At 40.6% G+C, this 12,289-nt stretch overlaps 1 pseudogene; it reads right to left on the bottom strand.

Annotated features, from left to right (window-relative positions):
- Positions 1-9,942, bottom strand: part of LOC136164232 (TNF receptor-associated factor 5 pseudogene) — a 24,254-nt pseudogene extending 14,312 nt beyond the window's left edge.
- Between the last annotated feature and the right edge of the window lie 2,347 nt (positions 9,943-12,289).

The raw sequence follows: 12,289 nt of genomic DNA, 5'->3' as shown, positions 1-12,289 counted from the left end.
GAAGTGCACAGAGAGGAAAAGAATAGAACCATAAATACATGAAGAGTAAATGAAGAGTACTAAAACTCTGGCAAGTTTATATTGAGAAAATTATTCAGAAGCTCTTACCAGAATAAAAGTGCACTGAAATTTAGATTTTTCAATGGAAACACAGGGCTTTATGGTCAGACCTTGCACATCAAGAAATTATTCAACAATTTCCGCTCCTGCAAAGATGAGTAATCAGCACCGGCTTTATTCTCCCACTTCAAAAACAAATTTAAAACCATACAAAATATATGAAAGGACAGTTTTTAGATCCTGCACATCAGGCAGCGCAGAAAAGTAATCACTGAGAGAGAGGATGCAAACAACGTGAGCCCTATGGTTGGCCCAGCTTATTGCCTGGGAAGAGCTTCCAGGCTGCAGCACCGGGACAGGGAAACCTGGGGAAGTCAGCCATCTCCCAGAACTGATGAGATAGTAGAGCCGGGAAGCCAACTCTATTGGGGTGAGAGTTTAAAAGAAAGACTACCAGAGAGGAGAGAGCCAGAGAGAGAGATCTCCAGAGATCTGCAGAGGGTCCCCCTTAAGCCTCTGGTTGAGTACTGATTCGGACATGTGCATGAGGAAACTGTCCCAGACAGGAATTAAAACATCTCACAAGGAGAAGAGAGAAAAATCTCTGGAACTCACATCAGCCTGGAATTAGTTAATATTCCCGTAGAGAAAATATAAAACCCTCATAATTCATAGGGCACTGAGCACACAGAAAGATACTGCTTCAGTAATATAGAAAAGTTAGCCCTAGACTAAAGACAGCTCTGGTCCCACCTAGGAAAATTCAAAGCAAGCCTTGGCAGAATCAAACTATTTCCAAGTAACATACTTGGGGTCAGAACAAACCACAAGAATATTAAAGGAATTTAAATATACCTGTCCCCCAACAAAGTAAAATTCACAATGTCTGCCACCCAGTCAAAAATTCTCTAATATGCAAAGAAGCAGGAAACTATGGCACATGGTGAGGATAAAAATCAATCAATAGAAAAAGATCCAAAAATGATACAGATAACACAATTAATATGTAAGAATGTTAAAAAAGTTTTTCTAACCACTTTCTATGTATTCAAGAAGACAGAATGAGTGAATTGTAAATAGACATATTAATGACATAAAAGTGAACTAAGTCAAATTTTTAGCAATAAAAAATTGTAGTAACTGACAATATTTCTACAGGCAGAATTAACAACAGATTAGACAATGAAAAGAAAAGATTTGTGGATCTGAATATATCACAAAATAGAACACTCCATATGAAAACAGATAAAAGACTGGATGAAAACTTGAACAGAGCATGAGAGAGCCGTGAGACAACTTTAAGGAGCTAATAAAACGTATAGAGTCACCAATAAGAAGAGGACAATAAAAATGTTTAAATAATCGTGGCAAAAACTTTCCCAATTTGTCAAAAATTACAGATGTATATATTTTAAAAGCTCAACTAAACCTAAGCATAAGAAATATGATTAAAATGATATTGATACATATCAGAACTAAATGGGAAAAGGCACATTATATACAGAGGAACAAAGAGAAGAACAATAGCAGATTTCTTGCTGAAAATGATACACTCCAGAATACAGAAAAGAATTATCTTTAAGGTACTAAATAGAAGGGGGAAAATGTGTCAGTGTGGAACTCTATACTCAGTGAAAATATCTTTAAAAATAGAGAGGAAATGAATTTTTTCAGACATTCAAAAACAGAAAAAATGAATTGCCAGCAAAACTGTATTATAAGGAATACTGAAAAAAGTCCCTTAGGCATACTGATAATTATATCAGGTACAAATCCATATATACACAAAGGAACGAAGAGCACTAAAATGGTGAACATGTGGGTAAATATGAAATATGGTTGTGTGAGTGATGAATCACTCAGTCCTGTCCACCAGCTCTTTGGGACCCCGTGGACTGGGTAGCCCATCAGGCTCCTGTGTCCATGGGATTTCCTGGCAAGAATACAGGAGTTGGCTGCCATTTCCTTCTCCAGGGGCTTTTCCCCACCCAGGCATCAAACCCATGCCTCCTGCATCTCCTTCATTGGCAGGCAAATTCTTTACCATTCCACCTGGGAAGCCCAAATATGAAAGATATTATTTCTTAATTTTTAAATATTTTAAAAATTGGTTCTCTCTTAAAAGTAAAATCAATTACAAATGTATGTTTGCTTTTATAACACATGCAGAAATATAATTTATAATGACAATGACATAAAGGTTGTAAAGAGAAAAAGTGAAGTATATTACCTAAAGGTAAATTGTAATAAGTTAAAGACATGTACAATACACCCTAAAGCAACCACTATAAAAAAGAAGAAAGAGTGATGGCATATAAGTCAACAAAGAAGATACAATAGAATTTTTTTTTAAAACCTTTCATCTAATAGAAGGAAGAAAATGAGGTGAAAAGGTGGTAAAGCATTCAAGATTTCATGACAGCCAAAGCCACATGAGGTTGACTCCTTCTGGAACAATTTAAGTTCAGTACAGTCACTCAGTCCTGTCCGACTCTTTGTGACCCCATGGACTGCTGCATGCCAGTCTTCCATGTACATCATCAACTCCTGGAGTTTACTCAAACTCATGTCCATTGAGTTGGTGATGCCATCCAACCATCACATCCTCTATCGTCCCCTCCTCCTCCTGCCTTCAATCTTTCCCAGCATCAGGGTCTTTTCCAATGAGTCAGCTCTTTGCATCAGGTGGCCAAAATTTCAGCTTCAGCATCAGTCCTTCCAATGAATATTCAGGACTGATTTCCTTTAGGATGGACTGGTTGAATCTCCTTGCAGTCCAAGGGACTCTCAAGAATCTTCTCCAACACCACAGTTCAAAAGCATCAATTCTTCATCACTCAACTTTCTTTACAGTCCAACTCTCACATCCATACATGACTACTGGAAAAACCATAGCCTTGACTAGATGAACCTTTGCTGACCAAGTAATGTCTCTATTTTTTAATATGTTGTCTAGGTTGGTCATAGCTTTTGTCCCAAGGAGTAAGAGACTTTTAATTTCATGGCTGCAGTCACTTTCTACAGTGATTTTGGAGACTGAAAAGATAAAGTTTCCACTGTTTCTCCATCTATTTGCCATGAAGTGATGGGACCTGATGCCATGATCTTTGTTTTCTGAATGTTGAGTTTTAAGTCAACTTTTTTACTCTCCTCTTTCACTTTCATCAAGAGGCTCTTTAGTTCTTCACTTTCTGCCATAAGGGTGGTGTCATCTGCATATCTGAGGTTATTGATATTTCTCCTGGCAATATTGATTCCAGCTTGTGCTTCATCCAGCCCAGCATTTCTCATGATGTACTCTGCATACAAGTTAAATAAGCAAGGTGACAATATACAGCCTTGACATACTCCTTTTCCTATTTGGAATCAGCCTGTTCCATGTCCAGTTCTCACTGCTGCTTCCTGATCTGCATACAGATTTCTCAAGAAGCAGGTCAGGCAGTCTGGTTTTCCCATCTGTTTAAGAAATTTCCAGTTTATTGTGATCCACACAGTCAAAGGCTTTGGCATAGCCAATAAAGCAGAAATAGATGTTTTTCTGGAACTCTCTTGCTTTTTTGATTATCCAGTAGATGTTGGCAATTTGATCTCTGGTTCTTCTGCCTTTTCTATAACCAGCTTGAACATCTGGAAGTTCACAGTTCATGTGTTGCTAAAGCCTGGCTTGGAGAATTTTGAGCATTACTTTGCTATCATGTGAGATGAGTGCAATTGTGCAGTAATTTGAGCATTCTTTAGCATTGCCTTCCGTTGGGATAGGGATGAGAACTGACCTTTTCCAGGCCTGTGGCCACTGCTGTTTTCCAAGTTTGCTGGTATATTGGGTGCAGCATTATCAAGCATCATCTTTTAGGATTTGAAATAGCTCTACTGGGATTCCATCACCTTCACTAGCTTTGTTAATAGTGATGCTTCCTAAGGCTCATTGACTTCACATTCCAGGACGTCTGGCTCTAGGTGAGTGATCACACCATCCTGATTATCTGGGTTGTGAAGATCATTTTTGTACGGTTCTTCTGTGTATTCTTGCCACCTTTTCTTAATACCTTCTGCTTCTGTTAGGTCCGTAACATTTCTGTCCTTTATTGAGCCCATCTTTGCATGAAATATTCCCTTGGTATCCCTAACTTTCTTGAAGAGATCTCTAGTCTTTCCCATTCTATTGTTTTCCTATATTTCTTTGCACTGAGGACTGAGGAAGGCTTTTTTATCTCTCCTTGTTATTCTTTGGAACTCTGCATTCAAATGGGTATATCTTTCCTTTTAAAATCATTTTTTTCATTTCTTACAATATTGTGATTCTTGATCCAACTTTGAATCTATTGTAAGTTAACAGCTAATGATCACATAATCAGAACCGTGTCTCAAATTAAAAAATTTTAATTACTACAAATTCATACTTCTCAAGCTGAAATATACTTTATGAGAAACTGTTCAAATACCCATCTGTGTATAACAGGCCAACTGAAAGGTATAGTCACCAGGGTGTAATCTAATAGAGGGAAGTAGGGAGCAAGAGTGTCTGATCAAGAACACTTGTCTGATCCACCATTATGTGCTAGTCACTGAATTCCTTCTTAGGGGCACAGAGGAACTCACTTCAGCCTGAGCTGACCCATAGATTCATTATCAGCTATAGATAATAATTTAAGATCTTATACTTGATTGGAAAGTCAGGATTCTAGCTAATGAGATGACTTTTTCATAGACCTAAGATGATAGATACAGGTTACATTCAGAAATAAATCAGGAAGGAATCAGAATATAAGTCATCAGGTTCACTCCCCAATGTCCAAGGTAAAGAAACTAAGGAATAGCACTAATCTGTCAGCTGATTTCTTTCTCCCACTTCCTCAACAACCTCATTAATCCTCTCTGAATTTGCCTTTTTGTGGGAATACAGTGAGTCAGTGTGCCTGGCTAAGAACAGGTCATTTATTTGACAGTGCTAGCCAATAGGTTCAAATGGCTGAATTTCTGCCAAAGGGCATTGTACCCCCACAGTAGCAACTACATCAAACTACCCTGTCCCCCAGGACTCTTCTCAATACCTGGCAGATAGCTGACAAATGAAAACAGAACAATACAATTTAGTTAATATGAGGACTCTCCCGTGATCATTGGCATTATTAGCAACATGTAGTATCCCCTTAGATAACCCACTTTTTCTTTTATAGCTCCTTGAAGCAATGGAATGATGAGAGAAGGACTGGTGTTAGAACAAAGTTTGATTCATTTAACTGTCCTCCTCTGGATGACTTTCATGTAAATAATAGATGATCACTATTTGAGAGTTCTGGGGGTTTGAATCCAAGCATGTAGTATTTGAGATAAGGAGGGAGCAATATTCAAGAATGAAGACAGATCAACGATTACATTTGGTAAAAGGAGCGTCATAATTGTCCACACAGCAGTCACACTCTCCTTCCTTTTCCCAAACAGAATCTTGGTGTCATTTGGGTACCCATGGTCTATTTTGGCCATGTTCAAGAAAAGCTGGATTCATCCCCAGTCAGAGGGCAAAACTGATATAGTCTAAGTCAATCATGGAGTCCCATTCTCCTTGTCAAGTATCAGTTTAGATAGGAGCATATGACACAACTGTGACCAGAAACTTCAGGGGAAGTCAATTTGGGAGGTGAAGGGAAGAATACCATTCACTTATGAAAGACAGAGGAAGTAATGTTCATCTTATTCAACTATACTGATCATGAACTTCACACATGTAGAGAGTAGAACCAAGAGACTCATAAAGAAGTGGAACCAGGGTCTTCATTTATCATTCCTTAAGACTATCCTCCCCATGGGTCTCTTTTCATATGTTATATAAAAAGTCCTTAGTTCTTAGGCCAGTTAAATAGGATTTTTCTGATTCCTGAGGCAGAAATTATTCTGACACAATTTTTCAGCTTCTATATTTCACAAAGAAATGAAACAAACCCAGAAAGTGAAGTGACTTAACCAAAGTCATACAGCCAATTAACAGCAAAGCCCAGGCCAGACTAACCACCTTTGTGTTCTGAGCACACTTCAATCCAAAGTTACTATAGGAATATCAAATTTAGAAGCACCCACATATTATTATTAATATGATTAATCATAAATAATCATCTTACCTAAAGAAATTAACATCACCCCTATCTTTAAGTCACTTGTTTTACCTGATTTTCTAAGAGTTTTTGTAAATTCTTAGTGCTAATAATATGCACCTCCAGGGTGATAATCAAAATATTCAACAACTGAGATGACAAGAAATCCATCCAGTCAGAAAGGATACTGGCTACACCCTAGGGCAATGTTCCAGAGGCTCTTGCTTGCCACACCCTACTCCTTCACTTACCAGAATATGCAGATGTCCTGCATTCCCAGAGAATGGTATGGGGGCCAGGGAGCTAAACAGAGGAGGAAACTAGTTCAGCATTTAAAAAACAGTTTGGCTGGACCCTCACACCGGGCTAGCTATCAATGCTGTGTTTCATAAAATAAGCACCTAACAATCTCAGGTGTGTTTGTTTTATTCCTTCCTCCATTAAGACTATAAATTCTTTGAGAACAAAAATAATATATGACATTTTATTCTGTTTTACCAATAATACTTAGTACCTGGGGGGTTCAATAATTAACAAATAATATTTTCCCAAAATGCTAAAATATGCATGGGAATAAAACATCACCTGGTCTCATTCATTCATCCTATTTGCTGTTGTATTCATGTATTTGCTGTTGTTCAGTCGCTCAGTCATGTCTGACTCTTTGCCACCCCATGGACTGCAGCACACCAGGCTTCCCTGTCCTTCACTATCTCCCGGAGCTTGCTCAAACTCATGTCTATTGAGTTAGTGATGCCATCCAAACATCTCATCCTCTGTCGTCCCCTTCTCCTGTTTTCAATCTTTCCTAGAATCAGGGTCTTTTCCAGTGAGTTGGCTCTTCCTCTTTGCATCAGGTGGCCAAAGTATTGGAGTTTCAGCTTCAGTATCAGTCCTTACAATGAATATTCAGGACTGATTTCTTTCAGGACTGACTGATTTGATCTTCTTGCAGTCCAAGGGACTCTCAAGAGTCTTCTCCAACACCACAGTTCAAAAGCATCAATTCATTGGTGCTCAGCTTTCTTTATGGCCAACTCTCATATCCATACAAGGACTACTAAAAAAACCATAGCTTTGACTAAGACAGACCTTTGTTGGCAAAGTAATGTCTCGCTTTTTAACGTGCTGTCTAGGTTGGTCATTGCTTTTCTTTCAAGGAGCAAGTGTCTTTTAATTTCATGGCTGCAGTCACTATCTGCAGTGATTTTGGAGCCCAAGAAAATAAAGTCTATCATTGTTTCCTTGTTTCCCCATCTAATTGCCATGAAGTGATGGGACCAGATACCATGATCTTAGTTTTTTGAATGTTGAATTTTAAACCAACTTTTTCACTCTTCTCTTCCACTTTCATCAAGAGGCTCTTTAGTTCTTCACTTTCTGTCATAAGAGTGGTGTCATTTGCATATCTGAGGTTATTGATATTTCTCCCATCAATCTTGATTCCAGCTTGTGCTTCATTCAGCCTGGCATTTTACATGATGTACTCTGCATATAAGTTAAATAAGGAGGGTGACAATATAGAACCTTGATTTACTCCTTTCCCAATTTGGAACCAGTCTGTTGTCCCATGTTTGGTTCTAACTGTTGCTTCTTGACCTGCATACAGGTTTTTCAGGAGGCAGGTAAGGTGGTCTGATACTCCCATCTCTTCAAGAATTTTCCACAGTTTGTTGTGATCCACACAGTCAAAGCCTTTAGCCTAGTCAATGATGCAGAAGTAGACTTTTTCTGGAATTTTCTTGCTTTTTTAATGATCCAGTGAATGTTGGCAATTTGATCTCTGGTTCCTCTGCCTTTTCTAAATCCAGCTTGTAAATCTTCAATTTCTCAGTTCACATACTGTTGAAGCCTAGCTTGGAGAATTTTGAGCATTACCTTGCTAGCGTGTGGATTGAGTGCAATTGTGTGATAGCTTGAGCATTCTTTGGCGTTGCCTTTCTTTGGGATTGAAATGAAAACTGACCTTTTCCAGTCCTGTGGCCACTGCTGAGTTTTCCAAATTTGTTGGCATATTGAGTACAGCACTTTCACAGCATCATCTCTTAGGATTTGAAATAGCTCAACTGGGATTCTATCACTTCCACTAGCTTTGTTCGTAGTGATGCTTCCTAAGGCCCACTTGACTTCATACTCTAGGATGTCTGGCTCTAGGTGAGTTATTACACCATCATGGTTATCTGGGTCATTAAGATATCTTTTGTATAGTTCTTCTGTGTATTCTTGCCACCTCCTCTTAATACCTTCTGCTCCTGTTATGTCTGTACCATTTCTGTCCTTTATTGAGCCCATCTTTGCATGAAATGTTCCCTTGGTGTCTCTAATTTCCTTGAAGAGATCTCAAGTCTTTCATTAAGTGCTACTAAATCCAACCATAGACCAATGCTAAAAATAGGGAGATAGATTCAGCTTCATGAAAGTCATAAGGTCTACTACAAAAGTGCTCAGATTGTCTCCATCTTAATTCCTGAAAAAAAAACAATTGGTATGCATGACAGTGTAGGCCTAGGAACATAGGGGAGAGCCTTGAGAAAATATAAAGTTTGAGGAAATTTGCAGGCTTCTATATAGTTGTGATTCCTCTCTTTTAAGGATTACTAAACTTTCCAACATTCTTCATTCTTATCGCTAGCTCTTCATCCTCCTTTTTTCTTTGTATAGAATTTGACACTGGTGACCACCACCTACTTGATATTGTTTCCTCCTCCTTCTCTAAAACTTCACTAATCTTTTAAGTGGCTTCTTTTTTCTTCCTGAGACCTAAAAATGCATGTTTCCTAAGATTTTAATTACATGCCTTTATTTGTCCATTCTTTCCTCTGATGACCCACCCAATTCCAGCCTCAATCATCAGAGTTAGCAATTGGCTTCCACATCTGTTCCCATCCTAAGCATTTAGTCTTTCCTTTAGTTCCAAATCTTCACTGCTATCTTCCCCCCTGACTAATTTATACATCCATTCACTACCTTCAAGCTAACCCTCTGCCTGAATAAACCGCTTCTGGTTATGGCACTGCCGCCTTCAAGACATCCTGTTTTGTGGCCTTGAACCATTTTTGATTCCCCCTTTTCCTTCACGAGCATAGTGATATAGAACATACCTGTGGTCAGGAGTCAGGTCCACCTGGATCCAACCCTAGTAAGCACTACCTATTAGTCAGGTGAACTTGGATATGTTAATTAACCCCAGAGTCTTAACTGTGTCCATTATAGAGTAGAGGCAATATATACCAGCTTGGGAGCCCAATGAGCAAGTGTATATAAAATACCTGATGCCCCTTAAACTCATCCAGGAAATCCGTTGCACAGTCTAAATAATGCTTCTTCATCCTTCACATCTACATTAAGCTATTGTTTTAAATTTTTCTCAATGGAGATATTTTACTTCTCTGAGGCTTAAAGAATTATGTTTGTGCTTGCCTAGCAGCATTAATACTGTTTGGAAATTGTCAGTGATTACCTCGCAAGCTTGATGTTTCGATTTTCCAGATATTCTCTGTCTAGTATGGTAGCTATTCAAACTTCCGTGCATGGGAGTGAAGAGGGTGCTGCGAGCAGGTGTTCTCCTTGGCCAGGGCTCTCCCCTAGTTCACCTGCCCACACCCATGCAGTGAGGCTGCTGGGCGCCAACGTAATGCCTCCGGAAGCCTTGGCGCAGCCGCATAGGCAGCAGCTGAGCGCAGTCCCTGGCCACCGGGCGTTTTCTGGTTGGAGCTGCTGGGTGCAAGCGCCTGGGTGTCAGTGAAGCGTTCTGGGGCCCTGGAGGCCTGGCCCCTCCATTTGCCAGCTGCATGCCCTTGAGCAGTCAACTTTTCTTACTTCTGTGAAAACTTCTGTAAAATCCCCTCTGTAAAATGGGGATGGTGCTAGTACAATAAGCCATCTACATAGGAACAGCTAAGTTGTGAACTCTCAAAAATGCGAACATGCTTTCACATGTCCAATCAGGTAAGTAGTGCATGTGTCTGGTATACATCGCCACGTGCATGCATCCTCTGCAAGTGGCTGTGCTTTTGTGTACAGTCCCGTGTAATAATATATAAAGTATAGTGGTATAGTATCTTTATTTCAAGCCCCAGATATCCAGAAACAAGCATGAAAAGCAGCAGTGGTGTAGCTGGTACAGTACTACTGAGACATCACTGGATTGTTTTTTCAAGAGGGTGGGTAGAACTGAATCCAGCAAGGAACCTGTGCTGTCAACATCCGGCATGAGTGAAACTGAAGCTTGCCCTCTCTCACTGCTGATGATCCTTCAGCTCTATCATCTCCCACCTGCTCTCCCTCCGGCAATCAGTAACTCTCCTTGCCTGTTCACTTGATGCCAGCCCCTGTATGCCTGCTGTGGTACTGCACTAGCGTACTTGTCAAGGTGTGTGTGCATGCTAAGTCACTCCATTCATGTCCAACTCTTTGCAACCCTATGAACTGTAACCTGCCAGGCTTCTCTGTCCATGGGATTCTCCAAGGATACGGGAATGGGTTGCCATGCCCTCCTCCAGGGGACCTTCCCCACCCAGGGATCGAACCTGCATCTCTATATCTCCTGCATTGGCAGGCAGGTTCTTGACCACTAGCACCACTTGAGAAGCCCATTTCTCAAAGTACTGTACTGTAAGAGTAAAACTGTTTTCTTTTTTGTTCGTTTTTTAATATATTATTGGGGTGAAAAGTGTTACAAACCTCTTAGAGTACAGTAATACATAACCGATTGTGTTAGTTAGGTACCTAGTTAACTGTCAGAGCAGAACTTGTTCATTCATAGGGGACTTGCTCTGCCTACCTTCACTGGACTACTGTGAGGTATCATAAGATGATACAAGTGAAGGGCATAGGACAGTGATAGTAGCCTCCAAATGTTACTTCGTATGTCGTTGATCATCACACAGACGTGCTGCAGGGAGACTCTGAGCCCAGACTCCCTGCCTCGTCAGGTCAGGTCAGTTTGCAGTGGCCCTGGGAGTCCGTCTCCTGCCTCATATGAGGCCACAGTCAGCGTGAGCTGCAGCTTCCACCCAGAGGGCCTGGGACCCTCAGCCTGCGCTTCACCAAACTTCAGCAAGCTCAGCGGTGGGCAGTCCTGGTCTGAGGTGCCGTGGGAGAATAGAATGGTCAGTGCCCTGGAGCGAGGATTCGTTTGGCCAGGACTGTGTCAGTGCTGGAAGAGAACAGAAGTAGTTTGGCCCTAACAACCCCCCCGCTCCAGCCTGGGTGGGGTAAGTAGTGAGAAAAACTGGGCCCACCTTACCCACCACTGGGGTTCTGAGAAGACTCCAAGGAGGCAGAGAGTAAAGAAAAGGAATAGAAGCCAAAGAGCTGGAGCCTGGGGAACCAGACAAATATGGAGGGGTAGAGCATGCAGGCCCTCAGGACCCAGATGAGAAGACAGACTGTCAAAACCAAGGGGAAGGTGTTCAGTGGGAGAGGGACAGGCTCGGATTTGAGCTATTTAAGACTGGCGGAGACCTGCCTTTGTGCGGGTGGTACAGGTAGGGCTTGCGAGAAGGAGGATGTTTCCAGAAATGCTTGGGAGATGGAATTGGCTGAATTTCATGAAGGTTTAAATGGAAGAGTTAGTGGTTGAGATAGAAAGCTGGAAGGGCCAATACTGTGGCTCTCCCAGGTGGCGGTCCTGTTTGTAACAGCCTGGAGGGGGTCAAGTTCTTAAACATGGGCGAGGGAAGGTGGATCTAGGCTGAAGCTAGGACTCATTGAGTCATTTGTTCACCAGATGTGTATTCAGCACCTGTACTAAGCACTCCTTTTAGGCTTAGAGATTTCGCTTGAATAAAACTTCAAATCTCTAAAGAATAAAAAAATAATTTTTTAAAATTACTTCAGGCATAATTCAGGTGCTTTACAAGTCCATGTAGCTGATGGTTACCACAATGCTTTACAAAACTATATTATAGAACATTTCCATCATCTAAAATTTTTAATGTTCTTTTTATTAAATTTAATTATATATTATTGGCAGATAATTGCTTCACAATACTGTGATGGTTTCTGCCATACATCAATATGAACCAGCCATATGTATACGTGTGTCTCCTCCTTCATGAACGTCCCTCCTACCTCCCACCCCATCCCACCCCTCTAGGTTTTTAAAACTCCTCCTTTGATAGCAGAAGATATATCTC

The sequence above is a fragment of the Muntiacus reevesi genome, chromosome 3 (assembly GCF_963930625.1).
Source record: "Muntiacus reevesi chromosome 3, mMunRee1.1, whole genome shotgun sequence".
Lineage (NCBI taxonomy): Eukaryota > Metazoa > Chordata > Mammalia > Artiodactyla > Cervidae > Muntiacus > Muntiacus reevesi.
The sequence above is the reverse complement of the archived record's forward strand: the minus strand, read 5'-3'. Positions and strand labels throughout refer to the sequence as shown.